This window comes from Chiloscyllium punctatum, chromosome 36 (genome assembly GCF_047496795.1).
Source record: "Chiloscyllium punctatum isolate Juve2018m chromosome 36, sChiPun1.3, whole genome shotgun sequence".
NCBI classification, from domain to species: domain Eukaryota; kingdom Metazoa; phylum Chordata; class Chondrichthyes; order Orectolobiformes; family Hemiscylliidae; genus Chiloscyllium; species Chiloscyllium punctatum.
The window spans coordinates 15,167,162-15,176,305 of NC_092774.1; the positions used below are offsets into that span (position 1 = coordinate 15,167,162).

Consider the following 9,144-nt stretch of genomic DNA (forward strand, 5'->3'; position numbering starts at 1 on the left):
TACTCAATGGGGTCAACAGTGAAGGCAAGTGTGCTAAACACCTTCTTGACCACCCTGTCTCCCAGTGATGCAGCTATGCACCTGAATCCTCCCATGTCTCTGTTCTCCAACAAGACTCAAGGCCCTACCACTACCTGTATAGGTCCACCCTTCCTTGTTTCAGCAAAATGCAACCCTTTGCTTTTATTCATACTTCTCTCATACATATACACACACACATACACCCCCCAACACTCTCACAGGCTTATACTCTTTACCAAGCATGCACACAAACTCACATGCACACACACAAATAACTCTGAATTTGAATTGGCAGAATTATGTTTGCAGACACATTCTACTTTGCTCAAAAAGTGCGGAAACTGCAGGCAGTCAATCCATGTAATATTTTATAAATTCCTACTTTGGAAATAGAACCAGTCTGATCCAAACCAACTTTGTTACATCTTCAGATCCCCCTGCAAAAAGGCAGAGAAAAAGTAGCTGCTTTTTAAACAGCTCAAGGTCAAAGTACATACACTCCACCACCCCCCCCCAAGTTCTTTACTAATGGTTAGCACCCAGTCGTCCCTTTGTAATTGGATCCTTGGTACAGCTGTAACCAGGAGGATGTGTTGCCTCCTCACTCAGCAATTTCAATCCATACTCTGTCTCCAAGTAAGTTTCTTCCCTCTCATTTGCCGAGTGAGAAGGGGTGGGGCAGTGGAGATTCAACCACACTGCTGTAGACCTGGAGTCATGTGTAGGCCAGACCGGGTAAAGGATGCAACTTGGCCATCACAGTTTCAATTCCCCTCCAGGTGAACTCGCTGGTGCCTCCGCAGGCCGGAGGAGCAGGTGTAAGCCTTCTTGCACTGACAGCAGGTGAAGGGCCTCTCCCCTGTGTGAACCCGTTGGTGGGTCAGCAGGGCGGAGGAATTGCTGAAGGCCTTCCCGCACTCGGGGCAGGGGAACGGCCTCTCCCCGGTGTGGCTGCACCGATGAGAGTCCAGGGTAGATGGGAAACAGAAGCTTTTCCTGCAGTCATCACACTTCCATCGTTTCTCCAAAAGGTGGGATTTCTCCGGTTTATCCATGACTAAAGCTTCAGTTACACACAAACACGCATACAGCCCCACCCTGCCGTCAATTCCTCTTCCCAGGCCGTATAACTGTTTCAGGCTCCACACTCAGTGCACTGCAACAGTAGGGTCTCTCATCCAGTCCCACTGATGCTGAAAACATACGCAAACAGGAACCAAAAAGCTTTGCTCCTTCTCACAGAATCAGAGTTGAAAACCGTTGCGGTCCCGATGGATTGAGAGACTGTCAGACATTGACGTCAAAGTGAGGACTGCAGACACTGGAGAGTCAGAGTCTAAAAGTGTGGCGCTGGAAAATCACAGCAGGTCAGGCAGCATCCGAGGAGCAGGAGAGTCAATGATTTGGGCATAAGACCTTCATCTGTTGATTTTGAATCTTCCAACTTCAGATCTTCAAATACTCTGTAAAAAGGGATTACAAAAATTATCACTATCAGTGTAGGGTAGAAATTCTGAACAAGCAATTCTACTTTCTGCAGAATATTCTGTTCTTTTGTTGTTCCACAAAATTGAAAGCACCATCCCACTCTCCCTTCCCCTCTGTTCTCACTCCGCTCTAACTAATTCCCCTGAAGTTGCTGATTCAGGATCTTACAGGGGCAGAAAACCAAAAACATCAAGACTGACATCTCTGTGAATTTTGGATACCTCCACCTGAAAGTTAATATCTTTCACAACACTGGGATCCTGCTGAGAGTGAGCAGGTCTGATTTTGGGAAGCAAAAAAATAGTGTGTCAATTCAGGGTGAACCTGCAATGCAGCTTCTTGAGGAAGGACCAGACACAAAATGGTTAAAGTCCCCGGGAAGGTGGGAGCAAAATGAGACATCAAGGCATTAACACCAATACACTTCAGTCAAACTCTTCTGCTCCCAGTCAGGGTCCGTTTCTGTGCTGTACATCTCTATGACTCCAGTTGCATTTACCACCACTTGGCCCCTCTCCTTCTGAACCCTTTGTATTCATCCACCCATCCAGATGCCTTTTAACTGTTGGAATTGTACCAGCCCCCACCACTTCCTCTGGCAGCTCATTCCATAAACGCACCACCCTCTTCATGAAAAAGTTGCCCGAGGTCTCTTTTACATCTCCCCCCCCGCCCTCACCCTGAATCTATCACCCTCCAGTTCGGGATTGTCCCATCCTCATGATTTTATAAAAGTCTCAGACTCTGGCGCGATGGGGAAAACAGCTCCACCCCATCCTTCTGTCCCTCCTCTCCCGGGTAATTAAGACACATACCTGAGTTTGCAGAGTCTGCTGCCTCCTTGGATTCACTCCAGTTGCCACAAGTGAACAGATTCCCCCCACACACTCCCAGGACGAAGAATTGCCGAGAGGGAGGGAGTTTCATGCAAACTGACAGGGCCACTTCCGCGTTGTGACGCCTTCAATGGATCAGGGGTGGGGTAGGGAATGGGAAAAGGGGAGAGAGGAAGGGGTGGGGCGCGGCCGGCCGGCTGGCTAGCCTGCACTGCCCTGCACAGTTTGCAGGAATTCCTTCCCTTCACAGAATCCCCACGGTGTGGAAGCAAGCCACTCGGCCCGACGAGTCCACACTGACCCTCCAAAGGGTAACCCACCCACATCTATTCCCCTTCACCTGTTGCTCTACTCCCTGACTATCACACCTAACCTGCACATCCCTGGGCACTATGGGTAATTTAGCAGAGCAACTTCCCCCCCTAACCTGGACAAATTTAAAAATCACAACACCACATTGTAGTCCAACAGGTTTATTTAGAAGCACTCGCTTTTGGAGCACTGTTCCTTCATCAAGTGGTTATGGAGAATAAGATCATAAGACACAGAATTTATAGAAAAACACGACAGTGTCCTGTCACTGAAATGATCCATTGAACAAACCTGGATTGTGAAGTCTTTCATCTTTTCAAATGGGTTGCAGGTTAGCAGTGCCAACCCTTTACCTTTACCAAGCTTCCCAGAGACAACACCCTCAATATTCAGGATCCAATCCTTGTCATCCTGAAGCCATGTCTCTGTAAGGAGTCTCAGACCATAATTATTCACTTCAATGTGTGCAGTTAACTCATTCAATTTTGTTACAATGCAGCACACATTCAGACTCACCGTTTCAGTTTTTGTGATCTTTAGAATCCAGTTTTGATTGCTGGTACATTTACTCTCCTTGTCCCTTTCTCTAATATTCATTTCCCACATCACCTCACTGCTCACCGGCCTTGATTTGGATCGGCCATGCTAAATTGCCTGTAATGATGACGGATGTGCAGGTTAGGTGGGTTAGCTGTGGGAAATGCAGGGTTACAGTTACATAGTAATAGAAGCAGGAGAAGACCATTTGGCCCGTCCAACCTGCTCCGCCATTCATTAAGATCATGGCTAATTTATTCATCATCTGAGATCCTCCTCCTTGCATTGTCCCAACTACCTTTAATTCCCCTACCATGCAAAAACCCATCCAACTGTGTCTTGAATATACTTAATGAAGCTGCCTCCACTGCTTCCAGGGGCAGAGAATTCCATAGATTCACTACACTCCAGGAAAAGCAGTTCCTCCTCATCCCTGTCCTAAATTTACTCCTCCTAATCTTGAGCCTGGTTTCATTCACCAGCAGAAATGACTCAATAGGTAGAGCTTCATCCTCACAGTGCAATGAATTCCCACTTTGCACCAAAATCTCGGATTTACTCACTCACTCACTCAGTTGCTGTCTCACAAATGCAAGATTTCATTGTAACTTCTGCTCCCATTAAGGGCAAACATCTTTGAAAGCTCCTCTTCAACTCCAACCTTCACAATCACCCTTCTGCTCTCCCCGAAGATGATTAGAGTCATACAGCACAGAATCAGACCCTTTGTCCATCCACACATCATTCCTGATGAAGTGCTCGGGATCTAAATGTCGACTCTCAAGGTCCTCAGATGTTGCCTGACCTACTGCCTTTTTCTAGCACCACACTTTGACTCTAATCTCCAGCATCTGCAGATCTCACTTTCTCCACATCCCAAAGTATCACCATTTAAACAATAAACCGTCTTTCTGCTTTTTTATCATAGCAAAGGCTATAAGTTCACATTGAGATACTGCATTTGCCACGTGTTTGTAAATTGTGGTCTTCTCGACTTCGGGGAGACTGAGCGTAAACTTGGGGAACGGATTGGTGAGCATCACAGCCGGGTCCGAAAGGCTGACCAGACCTCCCAGTCACCATCGATTTAATTCCCCTTCCCACTCCCTTTCTGACAAGAACATCTTAGCCTTCCTTTATTGCCACAACGAACCAAACTGCAAATTAGGGAACAAACCCCATCTTCCGCCCGGGCAGCCTACAGCCTACAGGACCCAACATCGAGTTCTCCAATTTCAAATAACCTCCCTTTCCATCCCCCGACTCCCTTCTCAGCCCCGTGCCCCTCACTATCACTCCTTCCTGCCACCAACCTGATTTCTTCCACCCAATGATTAATCAGGCCGGACCCTCTCCCTATCTTCACCATTCCCCACTTTAGCCCCAGCCCCAGCCCCAGCCTCAGCCCTGAAGAAGGGTTACACCCGAAATATCGACTTCTCCACCTCTTGATGCTGCCTGATTTGCTGTGTCCTTCCAGCCTCCTGCCTGTCTATTTTGCCAATTGAAACACAGACCTCGATCACTTTTCCACAGTCCGTCCCCTCCCTGGGTTCAATCCCTTTCCTTTCAGTTGGTGTAAGTCAACAATTAAACTCCGGAAAGAAACAGAAATGGCAAAGGGGGCGAGAAAAGAGAGTGCGGTACTCACAGATCTGAGACAGAGGAATGAATTTGCGGTCTGAGTGAAGCTCAATGTTGATTCAGAAAGAGAGGAGCAAGAGGAGCAGCTTCAGAAACTCATGGTCCAACTTCCGCATTCAGACAATGGGGTGGCTCTGATTGGCAGGAGGACCAGTTTTGTTCTGGTCCTCCACGGTTCCCTATTGGGCCATCAAAGGAAGGTCGCGCGCCTTTTTTTTGCGGAAAGCAATGAGCATGCCCAGAGTTTTGCTGACACCGGTGGGCATGTGCACTGCGTTGATGACACCGGAAAACATGCGCAGTATGCTCACTGGGGGATGGTGGTGTTTCTTGGAGAAAGTGAGGACTGCAGATGCTGGAGACCAGAGTTGAAAATTCTGGCATAAAATGCCTGAAGAAGGGCTTATGCCCGAAACGTCGATTCTCCTGCTCCTCGGACGCTGCCTGGCCTGTTGTGTTTTTTCCAGCACCACACTTTTCAATGCTGGTGTTTCTGTCAGATGTTAAGAGTCCAAATGCCAATAGGAAAAAAGGGGTAGAACCACAATTTGTTTTTCCCTGTGATTCGACATTGCATTCTGTCTGGCTTGTCCCCAGCTTTTCCCCGAGTCCAGAACTGGAGGGCATGGGTTTAAGGTGAGGGGGGAAAGGGGTAGAGCCACAATTTGTTTTTCCCTGTGATTCGACATTGTATTTCTTTTGCATTCTGTCTGGCTGCTCAACTTTTGTATGTCTTTTCCCCAGCTTTTCCCCGAGTCCAAAACTGGAGGGCGTGGGTTTAGGGTGAGGGGGGAAAGGTTTCTGAGGGGCAACCTTTTTGCACAGACGCTGGTGCGTGTCAGCCAGAGGAAGTGATGGAGGCTAGTACGATGATAATATTTAAAATGCATCTGGATGGGGATATAAATAGGACAGATTCAGGGGGATAAGGAGCCAAATACTGGCAAATGGGTCACCAGATTAATTTAGGATATCTGGTCGGCACAGACCGAAGGGTATGTTTCTGTGCTCTGTGATGCTATTTCTAGATAGTTGGAACCAACTTCACAAGACTAGGACTAGGCCATTCACCCCTTACATTCAAGATCAGAGTGGTGTTGGAAATCACAGCAGGTCAGGCAGCATCCAAGGAGCAGGAACATTGACGTTTCAGACAAAAGTCTCGAATACTGCCTGACCGGCTGTGCTTTTCCAGCACCACTCTAATCTTGACTCTAATCTCCTGTATCTGCAGTGCTCACTTTCGCCCATTCACCCCTTCCAGCCTGTCCTGAGCGGTGGCCTGACTGCGTTTATTTCAGAGAAAGAATCAGATAGATTTCAGCAGCTCTTTTAAAAAAACTTGAACGCGCTTTCTGGCTTTAATGATGTTTCTGAAGATATCATTTTAGGTATTCTCAATTTTGAAGATCAGCCATTTCTCACTCCTCCCGACTCCCAGGTAGAGTCATCACCATCCATTATCTCTCTCTCTCTCTCTCTCTCTCTGTCCTTTGAAGGGTTTGATACAGAGGTCAAAGATGGTTCGAGGCTCGAGAAAGGACGGTGTGGTGGGAGCTGGGGAGAAAAGAGACCGAAAGGATGGGGGACAGAGAGAGAGAAAATGGACGGGGGGCAGAGTGTGGGGGTAGAGAGAGACTAGGGGTACAGAGAGAGAGAATGGGTGGGGTTGATGGAGAAATTGGGCGGGGGAGAGAGAGTGGGCGTGGTGGAGAAGTGGGAGATGGCACAGGGCAGGGTGATACTGGGCACACAGACACACAAGATGGCCACTGAGCCATCAGTTGGCCAACTTGACACACAAGATGGCCGCTGGATCACAATATGGAGAGAAACAGCAGAGCAGATACAGACACTGTCTGGGGCCACCAGAATGTAGCACAATGGACTCACAACCCAGGTGATTAGTTTAAGGCGGGTGGGGGTGAGAATATTCATGAGTAATGAACACTGCCCGCCGAAGTGTCTGGGTCCAGCCAACACCTCTTATAGAAGTGCTAACAGCATGATACAGACTCAATACCAAATGCTAACAGCCAGGGCTGCAGGAATCCTCCTTCTCAGGGAGAGCAATTAGCGCCCATTACAACAACAATGGATTTCCATGCAGACATTGAAATGGACAATGTCTGCACTGAAACTGACAACGACTGTGTGGAAATTAACAAAGGCTGTGCTGGAACTGACAATGATTGTATCAACTATCAACGATTCTGCAAGGATTACCATAAACAAATCATGTTACAAAGACAATAATCTCATCCCTGACCGATTGTGTCACAAAATGTATAAAAGTTTCTTGACGTGTGCTCCGGGTCGAGAGAAGTCTCGCAGCTGACACTGTGCTGTTGGTGTCTTTCTCTCCCCGGAGCCCCGGTATTTCCTTGTGCAATAAACTCTGTCATTGAACCCCAATTCTGACTCCGAGCCTGGTGTATTTCAGGGGAGAGAGAATGGGGCGGGTGGCAGATGGTGGGGGGAGGGGAGAGAGAGAGAGAATGGATGGTGGGGGCTGGAAGAATGGACATGGGACAGAGGGTGGGGTGAGAGAGAATAGATGGGGGCATGGGGTGGGGTGGAGAGAGAATAGATGGGGGCAGGGGGTGGGGTGGAGAGAGAATAGATGGGGGCAGGGGGTGGGGTGGAGAGAGAATAGATGGGGGCAGAGGGTGGGGTGGAGAGAGAATAGATGGGGGCAGAGGGTGGGGTGGAGAGAGAATAGATGGGTGTAGAAGGTGGGGAGACGGACTGGACAGGGCCTGAGGAATGAAACGACAGGGGTACAGAGGGTTGCGTGAGAGAGAGTGGACAGGGTGTTTGGAGTATAGAGGGAGAACGGGCAAGAACCTGGGGATGGAGAGAGAATGGACAAGGGGCGCTGTGGTTGGCGGTGGAATGGACAGTGGGAGCTGTGGGTGGTGGGAGGAAAGGACGGGGGTGCTGTGAGTGGTGAGGGAGAATGGATAGGGGGCGCTGGAGTGCCGGGGTAGAAATGGACAGGGAGCGCTGGAGTGGCGGGGGCTAATGGACAGGGGGCGCTGTGTGTGGCCAAGATCAAAAAGGTTGATGACAGTCAACACTAATCAGATGGTTTCCCGAACAGAAAACCTTGCACTGGAGACTCCCAGAAGAGGGGTGTTTCATCTGTATGCCTTCAATTAGTTTTGAAATATTGTTGTGTATCTGAATTGTTCAGGGATACCTGGGACAGAGAGATGGCTTTGGTTGTTGGAGGTCAGTCATCTCAGTTCCAGGACGTCTCTGCAGGAATTCATAGGGTCGTGTCTTCTGAGGCTCAACCATCTTCATCAGTGACCTTCATCCATCATAAGGTCAGAGGTGGTGATATTTGCCAATAATTGGACAATGTTCGGCACGATTCACAACTCCTCACAAACTGAAGCAGTTCAGTTTGAAATGCAACAAGATCTTAACAATATCCAATGGGCTCAGGAGTGGCAAGTAACATATATGCCATGCCAATGACAAACAATGACTCATCCCCAAAAGAGATAACTGACCACTGCCCCGTGATATTCAACAGTGTTACTGTCACTAAACACCCCACTATCAACATCCTTGGGGTTTACCATTGACCAGAAACTCAACTAGACTAATCACAGACACAATGGCAACAAGAGCAGGCAACAGGTCAGGCATACTGTGACTCCCCAAACCCTGTCCATCTTCGACAAGGCACAAGTCAGCAGTGTAATGGAATACTCTCCCACCAGCTTGGATGGGTGCAGCTTCAACAGCATGCAAAAAGCTTGATACCATCCAGGACAAAGTCGCCTGCTTGATTGGCACCATCTCCACATACATCCATTCCCTCTGCCCCACTGTTCAGAAGCAGGAATGTGTATGATCTACAAGACACAACACAGAAATTCTCCAAATATCCTTAGATAATACCTTCCAAACCAACAACCACTTCCATCTACAAGGACCAGGGCAACAGATTCTTGGGAACACAACCTCTTGCAAGTACCCCTCCAATCCACTCACCATCTTGACTTGGAAACACATTGCTGTTCCTTCAGTGTTGCTGGGTCTAAATCCTGGAATTCTCTCCCTCAGGACATTGTGGGTCACCGTACAGCGTGTGGACTACAGAAGGTCACCACCACCTTCTCAAGGGGAACTAAATGCTGGCCAACCAGCGATGCCCATGTAACACGAATAACTTTTAATAAATGATTGAAACGGAGGGTTGGAACCTGCAAACTAAAAAAAAATCAACGTTCAGGTGGAACAGACGTCGCGCTTTGATTCGGTCCTTATTTGAGGACAGATAAAGAGCGAG

At 48.3% G+C, this 9,144-nt stretch overlaps 1 long non-coding RNA gene across 2 annotated transcripts; it reads right to left on the reverse strand.

The window, feature by feature from the left end:
* Positions 1-1,079: 1,079 nt before the first annotated feature.
* LOC140460811 (uncharacterized) lies at positions 1,080-5,018 on the reverse strand. Of its 2 annotated transcripts, XR_011954350.1 has the most exons (4): positions 4,846-5,018; positions 3,174-3,311; positions 2,949-3,082; positions 1,080-1,484 (listed from the first exon to the last, which is right to left on the reverse strand). It is a non-coding gene; the product is annotated as an uncharacterized lncRNA (long non-coding RNA). The 2 variants fall into 2 exon arrangements; XR_011954351.1 differs by lacking the exon at positions 2,949-3,082.
* Between the last annotated feature and the right edge of the window lie 4,126 nt (positions 5,019-9,144).